The sequence below is a fragment of the Lactuca virosa genome, chromosome 8, assembly GCF_052849685.1.
Source record: "Lactuca virosa cultivar CGN04683 chromosome 8, Lactuca_virosa_CGN04683_v6, whole genome shotgun sequence".
NCBI classification, from domain to species: Eukaryota; Viridiplantae; Streptophyta; class Magnoliopsida; order Asterales; family Asteraceae; genus Lactuca; species Lactuca virosa.
This window is the reverse complement of record NC_136433.1, coordinates 67403787-67424292: the sequence shown is the minus strand read 5'-3', so window position 1 is coordinate 67424292 and position 20506 is coordinate 67403787. Positions and strand designations below refer to the sequence as shown.

The window sequence follows — 20506 nt, the reverse complement described above, 5'->3', positions numbered from 1 at the left end:
GCACAAATAAAAGTTAGTAGCATAATATAAATGTTAGTATGCATAAATAAAAGTTAGTTGCATAATGTAAATGTTAGTTTGCATAAATAAAAATTAGTTGCATAATGTAAATGTTAGTATAAAAATTAGAATGCATAAAGAAATGTTAGTATAAGAAATAAAAATTGTTAGTAGTCCATAATGTATAAGTTTCATTAATTCATTAGTATTATTATTATTTTAATATGATTGAGGTTTTTATAATTAGTAGTGTTTTTAATAAGTAATACATACCTTGATTAAGATAGATGTGATTTTCCACTTGTTTAATAACCTTGATTAGAGCTTTCGTGCTGATAACGTGTTATGAATTAAGCGTAATTAATGTAACTATAAATCAAACCAAACTAGTAAACTTTGATAAGAACTTTAATTGAGAAGAAATAATATTTAGAGAGAATATGAAAGTTATATCTCTTATAACTTTTTGGTGTGTTTCATTCTTTACAATGAAGGGGTATTTATACTACAAATTTTACTAACATATAATTGTAACTAGTTAGAAATGTTGACAAATGTACCATGCACCAATTATTATGTCATCCACCAATTATTTACAACACCACCAATTATTTACAACATATATATATATATATATATATATATATATATATATATATATATATACAACCAAAAATCAGAGCGGCCTATTATTAAGGATTGATCTACTCCCGAGGAACCCTCAACCGAATCAATGATTCAGAAGGTGTAAGCCCCAACTATATATATAGCAAAAATGAAACCGATGATACACATTGTCTGAAAATCAGGAAAAAAAACCGAAAGAATGGAAAATCCTCACCGTTTTTCCCAGATCCCTTCTTCGTCTTTTTCTTTGATTCCTTCTCCTTCTAATTCTCATATACATGCCTTCTCTAGTTCTGATATAGCACATCTCTCAGTTGTCCTTGTGGTCTTAAAACCATTATTAGGAAGCTACATACATCAAAAAGGAAAAACAAAACAACTAAAAATCAACTTATAATCATCCCCAAACTAAAACTAAAAAAAAAAAAAAAAAAAAAACACACACATCTAACACACATTACTTACTGAACACCACTTGTTAACTAACTATTAACATTTAACATTACCTTTTCTGTAATAGCATAGCATCCTTTACAGATGCATAAAAGTAATAGAAGTTGACTATAAATTTAACATTTTAGTATAAAATTGAGCAAAAATTGTTGATTGATCTTACCTTGTAATTGTCCTTGACATCATTAGCTGAAAAGTCTATCTTCAATCCAATGTCTTCATCAATTTTATCAGATGTCTAAAAATAGGAACTCAAAAATTATATCATTAAAATGACTGGTTTAAACTTTAAATAGTTTTCTAATTCATTAAAAATGAGAAAAAAAAGTAAACACTAAACAATACCTTCTTAGAAGATTGATCCCTTTCTGTCATAAGTTTCTTTAGTTTTTCTTGATCATTGCTCTGCATAATAAAACACCAAAAAATACAGCAAAAACAGTTGACAAAATCGTGATTCTGATTATAAGTGAAGAAAAAAATTGTCAATCAAAAGAAAATGAAATTGGGCCCCACCTTGAGTTGTGAAAATCCTTCGATTGATTCTGCTGACAACAAGTTTACATCAAGAGGAAAGAAACAGTATGAGTGATACCATTTGGTGTTTTCAAACCCACGTGGGTCCCATATACTCAATCCCAATCTTAAAGATTTTGAATCGATCTTTTAAGTGCATTTCTTGCATGAAGATTTTCCTGACTTTGCATACTCTGCAACAATCTTGATACAAGTAGAGGAAGAATACATAAGGGTATGTTTGTAATTTATCTGTAATCCAATTGAATAGTATAACAGTATACCTTTTCATTTGTTGCATTCTTTTTCTCTTTGACACTTTCCTCATCTTCATCAGTATATAAATACAAAGCAGAATTACATGAATACAATCAGTTACTTAAAGATATGGAAAAGTGAAAAACATATCATGAATATTCATGGTATCTTTTCAAGTGTATGTCTCTACCTTTAGTTTCTTTAAATCCCTTTTGTCTGACTCAGCATCAACATCTCCTTCTCTCTGTTATATCATAATAGAAATTAGGTAAAAACATGCACTATCAACCATGGTAACCCTATATACTTATAACAAAACTATCACAAAAAGGAAATGAAACATTTGAGACAGAGCTTATTACATGTATTTCAATACAAGATCACATAAATTCTTTTTATTTTTATAATCTATAAGACATAGCATCCATATATAACACATAGATGCAACCATGAAGGAGGTAGAACATTCATTCTATAAGACATAGCAGCTTAGATGAGCAAATACCTTGGTAGAATTTCGATCCTCTTCACTCACCATCTGCTTCAACTTATCTTGATCACTGCCCTGAATGGTAGAAGCAAGAATATTCAGCTCAAAACCATACAAAACATAATGAGCTTGCACTTTGTCGGATAATGGAAGTTTATATCTGATAGTGTGGAAAAGACATTGCTCGTAAACACGAATGCTTTTCGTTTTATACATCAAAAAATTTGGGGGAGTAATAGAAAGCCAAACGAAGCATACGACCACCAATGTATGTCTCACTCTCTAAAAGGCACCCATTATGAAAGTTTTCTGCTTCAGATTTGTGCTTGTTTAGACATACCTCGAGCTGAGAGAAATATGTGAAAGCATTTGTAGAATTCCTTGCAGCAATATGATGAGTTGTAGAAGTCATCCGAACAGCAGCAGGATCATTGGGTGCAGGTGGGATAGGAGACCTAATTTTCCCGGAAGCAACTGGTGGAGGAGCAAGGCCTAGAGGCTTAGACTTAACCTTCTCGGGTGGAGGAGCAAGGTTGAGTGGCTTAATCTTTTCAGATAATCCTGCAGATGAAAGCATCCCAGCTCCACTTGCAGGTTTGTTTTTTACAGTGATTCGAATTGTTTCACCCTCCTAATATACGTAATGTTTCAGGTTAATACATGTCTAATGAGCTCAAATCCATTTCAATACTTCTAGGCATTAGATAATTTCAGCTACTAATCTGAAAATTTCGACTATATAATCTTATATGCATAGTCGGAAAACTGTAAGTGATGATACATACCTTCAATCTGTGATTTACAGCAGGATGGATATTGATATGACTCTAGTCGCTGGCTTCATCGGCATCCTTCTCAATCTCTCTCTTCACATACTTCTCATGATCCGACAACGCCACATTGAAATCAAACGCCTCGTTCCTCTCTGTAAACCCTAACCCAATAAACGCGTGTTTCCCCGTGCCATCCTCGATTTTCAAAGCCGGAGAGATCTTCGAGAATAAGAAATAAAAGCTCCAAACCCGGATCAAATTTACTTGTTGTTCCCCCAAATCGTTGATCGTGGTTGATCGTGGTGGCGGGATAGGGTTAGGGCTACTTGTGTGTGACGGAAAAGGTGGACTTCCAGGGCGTCGATTACATCTTTGGTGGAGACAGGTGGTGGTGCGCTGCTTGTGTGTGAAGAGATAAACCGGATGAGAATTGGTTTGATGGCGGCATTTGTGTGTTTAGGAGATTAGGGCAAGGTAATACAGTGTAATAAGTATATGATGTGGTTATATGCTTAATATTATTGTACATGAAGTAATACCTATTGTACTTCTTAATTTTCAAGAAATGGTCAATATGTTTAATAATATATATATATATATATATATATATATATATATATATATATATATATATATATATATCCTCCTTAATAAATGAAAGTTTTTTTTGTCACATGTCCTCTTCTCCTTCATTTGGACACATGTCATTTTCTAGAATTTTTGAATTTTCTATTTTCCACTTGTCATTTTATTTTAATTTTCATTTTATGAAATTAAAATTCCACATTTAATATGTAAGATATTTATTAGAAAGGATTTATATATGTAATGTATTAAATGTATTAAAGTCTCATTAATTTTAATAATTTAAATTTTTTTCTCATTTTTCTTATAAATTCAAACTTCTCAAATTGTTTCCAAGAATTTATTTTTTTTTCTATTTTCAAAAATATGTACGATTTTACTTTAATTATAGTTTGATTTGAGTAAGAATATATACTATTTTAATTTCCAAATATATCAATTGTATGTTTAGGGCATCTCCAATCCACTCCCAAACTTCATTTCTTCCGCTATTCTTCTCCAACCCTACCTCATTTTCACCTCCATTTTTGGAGATATGAATAGTATTCCCTCATATATGGGGGGATACTATTCATATCTCCAAAAATTGAGGTGAAGTTTGGTTGACATATTTAGTCCCTCTCATTTTTATTTTATATATTTCTAGTTTATTTTATCTATTAATTATAATTTAAATGCAATATTTAATATTTATAATATCAAGTTATATATTAATTTATGTTAATTAATCATAAATATAGAGTTTAATTAGTAGAGGGGTGTATTTGACAATATATATAAGTTATAAAAATAGAATATTCTAGGAATATATTTTTTGGGGTAAAAAATGGGATATAAAATGAAATAGGGTTGGAGATGAAACACTATTTACTCCAATTTTTTACTCCATTTATAAGGGAAAAAATGAAGATGGTCTTACAAAAGATTAAGCTAATACAATAAAAACTAACAATATAAAATAACGATTACAAAAATAAAATAGGTAATTTAAACCTTCTTTATAATAGTGTTTAGATTATAAGATATAACAAACAGAGATCATTACCGTTCTGAAAATTTTATAATAATTCTTCAGCGACGTTGATAAGGCATACAAATTATATTCAGGTATTTAAAAGAATTTTTATTGTTTTAGAGCTAATTTTAACTCTCTATTGGTCCTTTTTTTCTCATAATATATCGATATTTTCGGGATTAATATCCGTCGTTACTCTAAACCAATAACGAATTAACATCCACCGATCCATGATGATCCCCACTTCCCACCAATCTAGAGCTTCCCATCGCTTCTTTTTTCTTCTACATCCCCTCAACCCCATCTCCTTCCACCGTTTCCTTCAAAGAGTCGATGTTTTGTTCGGGGTCTCCAACACCGCCCTTTCTCTTTGCGAACGACACCCACCTGCATCGCCGACCTCTGCTAGCTTCATCCTCGTCGCCGCTGCCTTCGGGAGATGACGCCACAGAAATAGCCAACTCTATTATCGAAAAAATAAAGAAAGGGGTGACGATTTGGGACCGGATATCTAGCGGATTTGGAAAGAGCAGCTGTGAAAAGAAGAAAAAACATCTTCTAGGGTTTTTTCGAATTCTTAAGGGACAGGGACTTGCTTTTTATTTCACATTTGTGCAAAAGAGATAAATACCCTCTTGTCTGTGCAAGACATAAATGCCCTTGATATTGCGTTTTCTCATGCATTACACTAATAGGACAAAAATTGCAACTCAAAAAGAGACAAATCACTCATGTGCAAAAGGCGTAAATGCCCTTAATCCTTGTCATCATAAAAAATAGCACTGGAATGGGACCGAAAGTCCGAAACCGATATCAATGGGACAAAAATTGCAATTGTTTGAAGCTCTCTCGCTCTCGTTTGTGAAAAAGACGTAAATGCCCCCCCCCCCACACACACACACACACACACATAAAGATGGAAATTTTACAGGGTCACTGAGAAGATGCCTCTGAATCACGGGTCTGTCTACTATGATTCTTGAAGATGGTAAAATGACGGGATCTTTCATCAGAGTGTACTGCAGATTCCAACATTTATATTTGTGTCAGTAAAACGTATTTTCTTGTTTATAAATAGAAAAATATGTAAAAGGACAAACACGTTACAAAAACCTCAAATAAGGACAAAAAAATGAAATAGAATACTTATTGGGACCAAAATCGCAAAAACCAACTATATTCAGGGACCAAACATGTAATTTACTCTAAAAAAATTATAAGTCAACGACTAAATTGACAAGATAATGAATCTACATTGTGTGTGATTTTTTTTTTTTTGTATTTGTGGTGTTTTTAGATGGTAAAAATGGTATAATGGGTAAATTGAGAAAATGACGAAAATGCCCCTATATATATTTTGAAAGATAGAGACAAGTGAAAAGACAGACATTTTCTTGAGAGTGGTAAAGTCTAGTTCTCTTGTGCTGATCTTTGTTCCCATTCAGTTGTGTTAGCCATTTCAGCTTCAAGCTCTTTAAGCTCAAGAATCTTGTTCAGACTTTCATCAAGAAGAAAGATGCTATCGTTGATTAAAAAGTTCAAAAAGTTCAAGTAAACACCCTTTTCATCTTCTTTCGCAATCTGTAACATTTTCAAAAAGAGTTAATAACTAGTTGATTAAAAATTAAAATAATAATAATAATAATAATAATAATAATAATAATAATAATAAAAAGTTACCTGTTTCCAAGCATTTTGGTGAACAGGGACTTGCCAAAGGTATTCTAGAAGTTTAGCAATGTTATGGCGGATGTTAAACTTGTCATAAAACTGCATAACAGTGAAGAAATATCATAAGAAATAGCAATGTACTTTTACTGAATTGTTTATTATAGAATCCAAATTTCATTTCTTCTCATTACAGCATTGTGCTTTTTACTACTATGGCATTGTATTTTGAGTATCTATGTGATTATAGCAATGTACTTTTAATTTCTTTTCTTATTAAATACATGATATTTAGATTTTTTTTTTTTAAAGTTGCTTTGTATTTGGATGACATTGCTAAAATTACAATTCTTTCGCTTCTTCTAATTGCATCATTGTACTTTTAACTTTTTTATTAGAACGGCATTGTACTTTGGAATATCTAAAAAAACTATAGCATTGTACTTGCAAATTTTTTTAATAAAAACATGAGGTTTCAAAATATCTACTAAATTATAAATATATGTAGAATAATAATAAAAGAAAAAAAGAAAAATCGGATGCTAGAATAAACAAACCAATAGAAGTACATTGCTATTTCTTAAATATGGGAAACAATCACTCACCTGAGTGTGGGATCCTGTGAACTCGACATCAACATAGAGTTTCAAAAGATTCTTCACAAGATACTGAACAGAGAGTTGGTGCCCCTCAAAAAGTGTACTAGTAGCAGACGATGAGCCACTGCACACACACACAACACGTAAAAAGACGTAAATACCCTTTGTAAGCAAATAACATAAGATGATAGAATCAATCAATCAAAATAAATAAATAAATACCTCCTACAAGGCATCCAACAATTCAAGACTTCAACCATTTTGGCTCTTAGATAAGGATTCCTAATGTACTCTGGACTTGCCATGAACATGATAATAAAGTTCATAAAATCATCCTGCCAAAGAAAAAAAAGCGAAAGTGAGACTAGAGAAAATAATTAGTTAAAAAAAATCTTTTTTGTTTTTACCAATTTGACACCATCTAAAGCACGTGGGATTCTAGAAGCAAAAATAAGCAACTCCATAACATCTTCCACAAAGTGTTCAGGCATACATGCGAATTCCATGGGCAAAGATCGTGGTAAAGGCATTTTGAAACCACCAATTCGACTTACTAACCAAACCACCATTAACTGATAGAAAGATAATGCCTGTTGAAGTAGTCCTCCATCCTAACAATAACATACAAAAAAAGGATTTGAAAAAACTGAAACTCGAATATTAAAAAAGGAAAAGACTAATTTACCCTCAGTATCTGAGCTTCATAACATAATTTATCCTGTGTTCACGTTTCGATTTCCTTCTCAATTCGAGCAATTTCCTGTGTCACTCGAGGTGAAGGAGTTTGCTCTTGCATGGTTTTCAAGGTTGCTAAACTATCTTCACGTCTTTGAATATCCTGCAACCAAATAAAGCATTGTATTTTCTTTTCTTATTAGGAAGGACATTGTACTTTGAATCATGGGATTAAGGAAATAAATACCTGGACAAGATCCTTGAAGTCTGAAAAAGCTTTCAGAAGACCCAAATTTAGAACCCGAGCAGTCATAAAGAAACATTCACAAATAAATGAATAGGTTTGACTTTTGTTTCTTGAGATTGAAGCAACCTGTTTTCTTCATTGTTTGGCTTGGCTTGTTTTTGTTTAACCATTCAGTAACTTCCTCCAAAGATGCATGAAGAGCAGTTAGTTCTCTGTATTCAGTTGAGAATCATGATCAAATTCATATTGAGGGATTGTAGTTTCAATCTTTTCTTATTTAGAAAAAGATACATCTATAGTAGATAAGAGTATCTTACTTGAAATCCAAACGAGAACCATAAAACACATATTTAGGGTCAATTTTGTCTTTCTTTGTTGAATTTGCATCCAAGAAAGGTTCACACAATCGAAGCATAACAGCACTAAGGTTCACAAACATGCCTGAACTTGCAGAAGACATAGGATCAACCTATCACCAATCACAAATTATCCAATATTAATAAAATTTTCACCTGGATAGATAAATTATGCCTTTATGGTCTAAAAAGTTTGTTTTTACCTGGATATGAGCCCTTGATGCATTTTTGTTGATCACTTCTGCAATATATTGGAGCACATTCTCTCGTGTGTTTGTGTTCTTTAAAAGAGACCTAAGAATTTCTGCCAATCCATCGTATAAATTGTTCATGACAGATTTGATTGTTGCAAATGAAGATAAAAGGTCAGCAGGGCGTCTTGTTGATGAGTCCATAAAACACTGCTCGCTGCATATTCCATGGATATGAAAGTTAAACAAAAATGATCTAACAGAACAGATGGAAACTTGAAAAGGTAAGTCATATAATAGCCATGGAAATAGAAAATCAAGATCAAACTCACCCAACATCAGGCTGACTCTTGTAAAAACTTTGATCAGGAAGAGCACTGATATGAAAAAAAGGACCCAAGATGCTTGTCATCTCAATAGCACGGCCATTTATGAAAAAACCTTTGGGAATCCACCATTGATGATTCACCAAAGCTTTAGCACCAACTGGAAAACTTATCAAGTACATCAAAGCCCTCAATGGCTGCTGAAAGTTTCCAAGAGCAGAACATTTGAGTACAGCCCCTCTTAAATCCTCATACAATTGCTTCAAGATCGTTTCCATGGAATCGTAATCGGAATCCCTAAACAACTCATCCAAAAAACCAGGAGGAGAAGAGGCACCACCACTACTACCACCACCAAAAGTATCAATTGAACTAGAAACTTCAGAGAAAATCAAAGGCAACAATGGAGAAACATTCGATTTATCTCTTTGGGAATCGGCGAACATATCGGGGTTACCTAAGTGAATTCTACAATATTTCGCTTGATTTACAACTAACTCCATCTGAGCCCTAACTGATTTATCTTTCATATTAGTGATTTTCTTCCCTTCATATGCGCGACGATCAACAAGAACTCGTTCCATCACATCCCTAGAAAGTCTCAGTTCACCGCCTTCGCTTAAAATCTCAGCTGCCGTCATCTCCAAGTAAACAGCTCGTGTATCGTTCCCCATTGAATCTATTTGAGTTACAAGGAAGATTTTGCTTAGGATTATGTCCTCGATTTCCTCAGCGATCGCAGCGGTTTTGCGGTGGTCGTCGCCATAGTCTCAGAATTGATTTGATTTGATTGAAGACGGTGAAAATGGGCAGGTTTGATTATTTTGAATGGGTAAAGAAGAAGGATCAACAAAAAGTTTCTAAGAATTTTGTTTCTCCATAGTCAACAAGCCAATGGAGGCTTGTATGTATCTATAGACTTGATGTACATATACATATAATAATTATAGATAATATACATACATATACATAAATAACATAATAGATAATATACTTTATATTTTTTTTAATTGCCGATTCATTAAAAGCTAGCAAGAGGCTAGAACAAAAATATAGTACAATGAGCAAACATTACATGAAACAAGCAACAAAATGAGAGATACACAATCATGTCAAATTGTCAATAAACATAACTTAAACTAGGTCTATGCTTAATCCAGTTGAATGAAATTAGTTGAATATCATCCACCACCTTAACTATTGAACACCAAATCATTTAAGGGTTTCCAAAAAAATCAGATCACCGCATATAAAAGAGTTAAGATGAGGTTCCTTCTATTTTTATCATGGGAAAAAGCTTTCAAAATACTAAGAAGGTCCTCATTCTGAACCAGCCAAGAAAACAACAACGACACCAAACCAAGAACCAATCCCATAAATGAATTGAGAAAGAATAGTTGAAAAAAATATGATCTACCTCCTTCTCTTAATTGTTACAAAAAGGACAAGAATAAGAACCAAAAGTGATCCCTCTCAACCACAAATTGGAAGCAATCGACACCAACCCAAGAACCAATCCCATAAATGAACTGAGAAAGAATAGTTGAAAAAATGTTATCTACCTCCTTCTCCGAGTTGTTACAAAAAGGACAATAATAAGAACCAAACGTGATCCCTCTCAACCACAAATTGGAAGCAACCAGAATCCTGTCAAGAAGAAACTTCTAAACAAAACAAATAACTTATATAGAATCCCACTTCATCCATATAAAACCACCAAGAATTCTATCACGTTCTAGTTTATCTGCCATCAAACTTCTTAAGAAACTAACAGAAAATACCACTTGACATACCTTTCCAGCACCACGAATTTGGAATATTGGGCAACTCTACATCATCAAACAAACTCATTAAATTGTTCAGCTCAGATTCTTCCATACCTTTTTTTCATAGAGTAAATTACACCAATGGTCCCTATGATTTAGGATAATTTGCACGTTTGGTCTCTAACTTATTTTTTTAACTCAGAAGGTCCCTACTATTTGTTTTTGTTACACGCTTGGTCCCTACTGTTTGCTTTTGTTACGTGTTTGGTCCCTGTCTTACCTAAAAATACTATTATTTAAATAGGAAAAAATGGTGGGATAGGTAAGATAAGGTGATAGAGATGGGGTTGTGGGTGTGTTTATTTAAATAAATTAAAAAATCAAGGGATATATAGTCTTTTTAGTTAAGACAGGGACCAAACGCGTAACAAAAACAAATAGTAGGGACCTTCCGAGTTAAAAAACTAAGTTAGGGATCAAACACGCAAATTACCTTAAACCATAAGGACCATTCGTGTAATTTACTTTTTTTCATATTTCTCTTCCACTGCCCCTAAAAACCAGCCCCAATACCACCATAAATTATGTCCAACACCAGACAGGTTTTGTTACTGTTCAGCTTGTAAAATCTAGGAAATGATTGTTTGAGAGTATAATCTCCATGCCACTTATCTTTCCAAAAAAAGAGTATGATTTCCTGCACCCATCTTTCTGAAAAACAAATTATCAAGAGAAAATTTCACTCAGTAAGTTCTCCATTTATTTAAAAAATAGACGACCAAGTGTCTGAAATACCCTTTTTGGCCAAAGGCATTCCATTAATCAATTTAAAGTTGTGCAAATATTTAATACAAAAATACCAAAACGATTCTAGTTCAACTTTCAGCATCCACCGCCATTTTGCAAGAAGCGCTACATTCAAAGTTCTAAGACTACCAACACCGAGACCTCCTTTGTGTTTAGGTAAAGTCACCAAGTCCTAAGAAACCCAATAAATTTTTCTTTGATTATTTAAACCACCCCAAAGAAACCTCCTTCGAATTCCTTCCAACAAATCAATATTTTTCCTCATGGCTTTGAAAAAGAGCAAAGTAATAAAGAGGAAGACTCCCCAAAACTGATTTTACCAATGTTAATCTACCCCCCAAAAGAGAGATTACGAGCTTTCCAAATAGAAAGCTTCGATCTAAATTTCTCCAAAATCAGGTCCCAATTCCTAGCAAGTTTCATATTCACACCGATAAGTGAAAGGAATACTTGTCAGCTCACAATGTAAAATATTAGCAAGACGACTTACATCAATATCCTCCACCCCAATGCCAAAAAACCTTTCTTTTAAAGAGGTTTAACTTTTAAACCGGAAGCAAGAAAGAAGCACCTAAGAATTCTGTTTAAGTTTACTTCAAACCATTCACCAATAAACATGGCATCATCCATACACATTAGATGTAAAAGATGAGAACCATTATGAGGTAAGGATATACCTTGAAAAAAGTGATGATCACAATCATCTTTTAAGGAAACACTAAAACCCTCCATAGTTAAGATAAAGAGAAATGGGGAGAGAGGATCTCCTTGCCTCACTCCCCTCTTGATGTCAAACTCTTTTGATGGAGATCTGTTAATTAAAATTGAGGCCCTCCCGAAAGAAAGACAAAGAGGTAGTCTCATTTGTTAAACGCAATATTTTGACCAGGTTCGGGATCCCTGCTGAAATCATATGCGACAATGGATCCCAATTCATAAGCAAGAGGACAAGAGACTTTTGCACGAGTTGGGGAATCAAAATGATAATGTCCACTCTTGTTCATCCCCAAGCTAATGGTCAAGCAGAATCTAGCAACAAGATCATAGTAAAGGATGGGTACGGCTGTGTGTGTGGTATTTTGGGGAACTCACTAAGCTTTGTGCTTACGATTTGTGGTTTAAAAGTTTCAGGTTTTCTTATAATAAAGGAAGGGCACGGCTTGATTGCACCGCATCAATGGGGACTTGTGTACATGAAAACTTTTAAGTGATACTCTGATAAATGTTTTAAGATATTGTAGTTGTGATTTGAATAAACACTTAAAGTTTTAATTGAAAATTTTGGGTTGAAATTTAGGACGTTACAACATGGGGATTGTTTAAAGCTACTCAAGTTTAGGGATGGGGATCAGGTCCTTTAACTGCTATTCAATACACTACTTCCTCAAGACCCAAAAATGCAAGTTTGGCCATATGTGTAAATTCAATCACCCAAAAGATAAATCTGCTCTTTTGGTAAGTTTCAATGTTTCAGTACACTATGTCGTGTGACTTTGATTTCAATTTATGTTGACATAGAAAATAAACAAGATTTTTCCATATGGCCAGGCTGTGTTTGTGAAACATTTTTATTCAATACCAACATTGATCTTGAAGCTGATATTTTTCTCATTTTCTTTTATTTCAACGTTTGTTGCTTCTCACAACCTGATTTACCCGTCTATTTCAATCAAACCAGGGACTCTGGGACATTTATCTAACATTTTGCAAAAATATAGAGGTTTCAATTCAAAAGAATCTACAGAGAAGAGGAATATTTTTTTATGAGGAATATAACGTAGTAAAACAAACTTTGGTTGATAACTCTATGAGTTTGCATCAAGAGATTAACTGAATTTGCAAAACTGATATTCCTAGTGATGTTGTTGTTCATTGGGGTGTATGCAAGGATGAGAGTAAATAATGAGAAATTCCAACTGGACCGTATCCAGATAAAACATCAATATTTAAGAACAAGGCTTTTTAAAATCAAAATGATGTTTGAATATTTTTGGTGGATAAATACTTTTTCCAAATATTTAATTTCTCATGTTGAAATTATGAGATTGTGTTAGATGATGGACCATTTGGATGTTGCATGGTATTTTTTTTCAAGTTTTGACTTTCTAATTATATTTTCACTTTTCAAAATGTGCATTAAACATAATGTTTGTTTTCATTAACCGAACCATGTATTTATCTAATTTATTGGTTTGGCTTTCTTTAATGTCCAAAATATCCTTGGGGAATATGAAAGTAAATTAATCAAGTTTTATTTTAGGTTTGGTATAATCTAATGTATTTCCAGGCTAGACATGAGCCTGTAAGTTCTTTTAAATGTTTATGAAATGGTTGTTTTAATAGAAACATACAACCCAAAACGGCACCGAGGGTAAAAAGGTCAATGTTTGCTACAAGGCTTGAAAGCACCATCAAGGTGATGAGAATTCTATCCACTCAAATATCTAAACAACATCGCCACAGGAGAGATAGACCCCCGAAGGGTAAAAAGGTCAATTCATAGACCAAATTAAAAAGATTAGCAAATTAATTAACATCCAAATGCATTCTCAATTGCAGCACCATGAACAAGTGAAGGCACCAAGGAGTAGAAGACATGTAGCCACAGGAGACGCACTGAGACCCATAAACCAGCACCAAGGGTAAAATGGTCAGACTTGGCACATAAAAGGTGCAAAAAAGTGATCTACTCAACAAAGTAGGAACCAATTGTTTACAAGTTTTTGATGTTCCAAGTTATTATGTAAATATGCTCTTGAATATGATAATGATTAATTTGGTGATGTGTTTTTAGATTGGGAGACCTGCTTTTGATCAATTTCTTAAGAAGCACATAGTTGCTTATAAGTTTGATTCGATTGATAAAGTATATGTTCCTTGATTTCTTGAAAGTGATTTTCCCTGGAATTGAGAAACAAATTGATTTAAAAATATGTATATGTTTTTTAATGCTATGGAGTCGATTTCTAATATTTGTAAAAAGGTAGTTTCATTAGCACATAAATTTAAGCAAGGCAGGATGCCAAGTGACGAATCATTTCCTTTACTAATTATTTTATGTGAAATATGATACATTTTTGGGAAACTATTATTGGCTGTCATAATTCTCAAATTTTCTTTGTTTTATATTGTTATTTTTATTGTATCATCACTTCTTATTACCAACACCAACAAATCAAAACATAAACATTTTGAAAAAACAGAAAACCAACAAAAAAAATATGACCCGTGGTGAAAAACCATGGGATCACACACAAGTTTGAAGTATTTAATTGGTACCAACATAAATGAGAAAATAAAAAAAAATTTCGTTGTCCACTTTTATCCCCGATCATGATATTTTGATAATTTAATCATTTACAATGATATTTTGATTATTTAGATGACCTTACTTTTTTTTTTATTATTTTTTTAATCTATGGCATTATCATTTATTGTTCTATATCAATACTTACAAGTATTTATGCTTAGACCATCAAGCTTAGCATCATAGTTGCTAGCTTTTCTTTTATAAAATATCCATGTACAAGCATGAAGAGATTTTGTGTTTCCTTTTTGGGTTAAATACAAAAAACTCCATTGCATTTACATGAATTTATTGAAAAAGCCATAATGTTAATAAAGTTTTTTTGTGAACAAACCATTGCATACTTTTTGACCGTTTATAAATAATTTTTTTTGCCTCTTTCTACGTTTACTTTGTTTGCTGAGTTAAATTATTGAAGCCAATGAGGGGTGATTTATTGGGGGACATTTCCATTATTGTTTTGGCACATTAATAATTCCCGAAGGATTTGTATACATTATATAATATATGTATAGAGGATCCAAACGTTGAAAAAGGTGTTTTTTTAATAACTTTATGCAATGCAACATGAATAAAACCTAAAATTCTTAAAAACATTTATTAAACAGTAAAAAAAAAATGTTTTTATAGATTCAGTCAAGCATTTCATCGAACATACACCAGACAATTTTCAATCGATTACGTAACACAAGATTTAATATCCAAAAAAAACACAATGATATCAAGATAGAGAGAATCTCACATTTTTACAACATTTTCAAAGCACACTACCACTCAATCATTACGACGCCGTTTTCGAGTGTAAACAGCAAGGGGTCTGGGGGCGTCTTCGGCCGGATTTTCAGCGTGAGGGTTTCCGGCATCAAGGTTTCCGGCGTCAAGGTTTCCGGCATCAAGGTTTCCGGCGTCAAGGTTTCCGGCGTGAGGGTTTTCGGGGTTTCCGGCGTGAGGATTTCCGGCCGGAGGGTCGTTGGCCGGGAGGTTGTCAGCAGGTAGGTTTTGGTCGTCGGCTGGGGGGTTGCCGATGGGCTGGTCGTCGACTGGAAGATTATCGACGGGGGGTTCATTTAAATCTGGTATCTGTAGTTCTTGTCGTCCGCAGCGATCTTCTGGATCGCTAGTGCCAGCCTTATCATCGGGTGGGTAAGTGGATGCAAACCAATCTTCTAACGTTGATTAGGATGGAGGAATCTCTGCAAACCATTGAATCCAGTATCAAGAAACAAGTTTAAATGTGAAATTTTCCGGGATTTGAGAGATTTCTAACCTTGAGTGTTGTTCTGTTGGCCAATGTACCCCGCTAACAACCGGACCAAGAAATCTAACACCAATCGTAGTAGACTTGAACAAAACAAATGTCAAAATATTTCTATATAAAAATATATAGATATAAAACAAGTTAAGTGAATTGAAGTTCTTACATGGCGTGTTGTACGTCTGAAAGAGCCATTGCGATCTAGTGTCCTAACATCGCGTCGGAATTAACAAATAAACCAAAAATCAAATTCAAAAAATCAGCATATGAAAGTGATTCGACGGATTCAAAGAATTGTTATTAACATCTTCAAGAACATCAAAGAAACATCGAATTCATACCCAAATTGAAACAGCATGAATAACCAAACCAAGAAATCATGAATAGTACCTGAATCAGTAAGCACAAGAAGCGGGGAAGATTGCTTGAAGAAGGCGATGGAACTGGAAGTGAGTTATGAAGAATGTTGTAAGTTGTAACAGAGACAGAGGTCGTTAGTATTTATTGAGAAGGTTCGTCTCTAAGTCATTCAAATAGAAAGCGGCAAAAGTTTGATATTGTCCACGTGGACTTTGCAATTCGGTAAATTAGTTATATCTGTGTACTTTTTATATAGAACTAAAGGGTGTGCTTTGGATTGGGAAATTTTCGTTTTTTTTGTGGGTTGATTCATATTATATATATATATATTTTTTTCTAAAAATATTTATATTTATTAAAGAAAAATAAGGATCCACATCTCTCTCTCTCTCTCTCTCTCTCTCTCTCTCTCTCTCTCTCTCTCTCTCTCTCTCTCTCTCTCTCTCTCTCTCTCTCTCTCTCTCTCTCTCTCTCTCTCTCTCTCTCTCTCTGAACCAGGGACATCTTCATAAGTCTCCATCCCCCGTGATGTTTTCTAATCAACAACACCAGATCAGAAAACCCACCATTCATCCAATTTGCTCTGAAGCGCAAAAACACCATATACTCCACCTCTCCTTCCTCTGTTCTTGTTCTAAAACATGCAACTCAAACCGCCATCACCATTGGAGAGTGTTGCTTCAAACCTGCAACTAGATCGGAAAACCTACCATTCAATCAATTTGGAAAATCCTCCAATCTAAAACCCTTAAATCATAGAAAAACCACGAAAAAACTATAAATCAAGCGGATAATACGGGCAAATCGATGACATCATGGCGACATCGATTCAGACTTTTTTCGTTTTGAGAGTAAGGGGAGAATTAAGTGGATATGAGGTGTGGGAGGTGGGTGTTGCCTTCGATTTTGGTTTCAGAGAGAGGCATATTAAAGAGGTAAAATTGATTCCTTTGTCTTTTTTTGCTCTGATTCATCGCCATCATGGCAACATCGATTCAGATGGGCCACATGATGACGATCATTGTTGGAAGTCGTAGGTTTGATTTCTCGGATTTTTATGGTTTCGTTCTTGGGATTATCATCATGTTTCGTTTTTGGGATTTTCATTATGTGTCAAGAACTTTAAGTAATTGATTTCAATAAGCTGAAAAAAGAGATGCTAAAAATGAAAACAGAGATTGTATTTCTTGTGTAATAAAAGATCGACTGTATATTGAATGTCTTTGTTTTCTTGGCTAAATCAACAATACTTCATTTTTGCGAGGGTAAAAAAAGCTAGAATTAAGGAGCATATACATCATGAACCATGGATCGAAAGTGGGGAGATTTATGGTGTTGCAGATTTTGGTGCTTGTGTTTATACGAGAGAGGGGGGGGGGGGAGAGAGAGAGAGAGAGAGAGAGAGAGAGAGAGAGAGGTCCCTATTTTTCTTTAATAAATATAAATATTTTTAGAAAATAATGGAAATAAATATAATAAGGGCAATTTAGTTATTTCAGTTTTGGGAGGGACCAAATCCACGTACAAACTAAGTAAAAAAGACCATGAAGCCAAAAAAATCGAGGATTAAACTAAACATCAGAAAAAATGCATACCATAGGGACCATATTTGCAATTTTGTCTATTTATTTCTGGGTTGGTTTTTAACATATGCATAACGGACTAAAGTTGACAAAATATAGAAATTGTGGTGGTCAAATGTTGAAAAAGGGTAAAAGTAATGTTCATAAGTGTTATTCTAATTAATATAGAGAAGGGACCAAAATTGCTAAGTTATAGAAAATATTGTGGCTTAATCTAATTAATATTGGAGAAGGTACTAAAATTGCCAAGTTATAGAGAAGGGGCCAATATTGCCATGTTGTAGAAAGTATTGTGGCGAAATGACTTTGTATCAGAGAAGAGACCAAAATTACCAAATTGTAACAAAAAAGTATAAGGATCGTTACTGTATATTGCCAAAGATGGATGATTTATGAATAAAATAAAAAAGCATAGAGGTTAGTAGTGTAAATTGCCAAAGGTTACCATGTTGGTGATTTGTTATCATCAATGTTATTTAAGTGTAATGAGATTACTTTGTTGATCAAAAGTGATCTTGATAAATATTAAACTAGTAAAGAAGGTGTGAAGTACACACTTGTTTAAGTTTGATCAAGTAAAGAACGCGAAGCCCCTGAACGAACGGGGATCCGGGGATAGCGCCCCTGGGAGCGGGGTCCAAGGGGCAGAGGTATGGTTTTCATTGAGAATTGACCCATTTTGACTTTTATTCAAATACCTGTTTTTATGACCGTTTTTGGTGGTTTGTGACAGTTTGAAACTATCATATGACAGTTTTCAAACAGAGATCTTAAAGTCGGTTTTGGTCCCATTTTATGGTACATATGAAAAAAATAATATGATCACTAAGTCATCAAAATTTGAGGAGGCAAAAACATTATTGAGATGAAATGACGAAATGTCAACCATGCTCTTCAGTAAGATGGAATAAACTATGATTGACAAGAGGTCAGTTCAAGAAGAATACATTGTAATAATACTTGTAAACATGAAGAACACAACCTAGTCATCTATAATGCCACCACCTTCTATATTTCCAATCTACCAGAACGATGCACCAGTGCAAGTGTATTGAAAAGATTCTAATAATTTTTGTTTATTGGTGGATGCATACAATGCCAAGAAGAAATACATATTTGGTGACAACTCCTCCTTCATTAGATTTATAGAAGTTAGAGATTCCAAATAAATGGAGGGACAAATCAATAAATCCAAGCTTAGTGATGTCAATATTTCGACCACTATCGCAAAGTTTGATAGGAATCAAAGATCCATAAATGTCCTGTCAACTAGAAATCTCACAATGACTTCGATAGTGGAAGGACAACCAAGAAAATATGGATCTATTATACATAACTATAACACTGGTATTTGATTATGCATGGACATTTTTAAAGGCTGCCTCCCTCAACCCCAACCTGCACTTCGTAAAAAATGGTCAGATTACATATTCAAACATACCATGCCTTAAGGCCCGGAGGAAATGATCCCTTGTTGGCGAAGTCCACACCATGAAACAACTCAAGAACACACAAAGTGGACTAAAAGAAGAAGGGCTAAATGATTTCACAGTTTGATATGTTAGGGGCCTATAGATTTGTATCCAAAATGATTATTCACTTTGGAAGTTGAAATGATTGCTCTTAAATCCAACAACACTTGGGATTTTGTTCCTCGTACACGTGGTTTAAATATCGTGGGTTCTAAATAGGTTTGTCATACAAAGTTTAATTCCGATGGTACAGTGCAACACCTAAAGGATCGCTTGGTCGCTCAAGGTTTTAGTCAAATTCTGGGACCTGACACATATAATTATACTTTTACTCTGGTTGTCAAAGTTGTCACCGTTCGTCTTATCTTGTCATTGGCTATCATGCATAAGTGGCATCTTCACCAACTTGATGTAAATAATGTTTTCTTAAACGGGCATCTCACTGACATAGTGTTTATGGAGTAACCTCCTGGGTGCACAAATCAAGGATTTCCAAATCATGTTTGTCGATTAAAAAAAGTGTTATATGGTCTTAAACTATCTCCGCGTTCTTGGTTTCAATGCCTGAACTCTTTCTTGATTTATCTCAACTTTATTTGTAGTCGAGCTGATGCATCTCTATTTATCTTCAAATGAGAGTCTCAAATATTATATCTACTAGTCTATGTAGACACTATAATACTTACCAGTAATCACCCACCTCTCATTCGGAAGTTTATTTATATACTTCACACAGAGTTTGCTATCAAGGATCTTGGTCAGATAAACTATTTCTTGGGTCTTGAGGTCTCGTATATGGAAAATGGATTATTTCTTACTCATGCTAAATACTCTCATGACATTCTTTCTAGAGCCGCTCTTCTTGATGCTAAACCAACTTCAACACCATTATCTACATCAGATTATCTTGTGACTTCCGGTTCTCCATGTTCATATCCTACTCTATATCGATCTTTAGTTGATGTTCTACAATATTTGACCATCACTCGCCCCGACTTGTCTTATGCAGTTAATCAAGTCAACCAGCTTTTACATGCTCCTACTAGTGATCATTTTCAAGTTGTTAAAAGAATTTTTAGATATGTTAACGACATTTTGTCTTATGGACTTCATTTTACTTCTCCATGACTTCCTCACGGTCATCTTCGCTCGTTGGATGTTTTGATGTATTGAGACT

The 20506-nt window shown here is 33.8% G+C and overlaps 1 long non-coding RNA gene and 2 pseudogenes across 3 annotated transcripts; all 3 read right to left on the bottom strand.

The window, feature by feature from the left end:
* Nucleotides 1-708: 708 nt before the first annotated feature.
* Nucleotides 709-5736, bottom strand: LOC145129628 (uncharacterized; annotated as a pseudogene). Its single transcript, XR_013717570.1, has 11 exons — nt 5647-5736; nt 3130-3513; nt 2685-2975; nt 2360-2419; nt 2045-2098; nt 1881-1924; nt 1597-1790; nt 1426-1485; nt 1244-1318; nt 842-975; nt 709-758 (listed from the first exon to the last, which is right to left on the bottom strand). The product of XR_013717570.1 is annotated as an uncharacterized LOC145129628 (transcript).
* Nucleotides 5737-6063: 327 nt separating this feature from the next.
* LOC145130441 (putative ubiquitin conjugation factor E4) lies at nt 6064-9666 on the bottom strand (annotated as a pseudogene). Its single transcript, XR_013717759.1, has 10 exons — nt 8786-9666; nt 8466-8670; nt 8224-8375; nt 7907-8118; nt 7670-7822; nt 7392-7595; nt 7207-7319; nt 6991-7108; nt 6398-6487; nt 6064-6298 (listed from the first exon to the last, which is right to left on the bottom strand). The product of XR_013717759.1 is annotated as a putative ubiquitin conjugation factor E4 (transcript).
* Nucleotides 9667-15302: 5636 nt separating this feature from the next.
* Nucleotides 15303-16474, bottom strand: LOC145134750 (uncharacterized). Its single transcript, XR_013719327.1, has 4 exons — nt 16305-16474; nt 16081-16123; nt 15927-16000; nt 15303-15852 (listed from the first exon to the last, which is right to left on the bottom strand). It is a non-coding gene; the product is annotated as an uncharacterized LOC145134750 (long non-coding RNA).
* Between the last annotated feature and the right edge of the window lie 4032 nt (nt 16475-20506).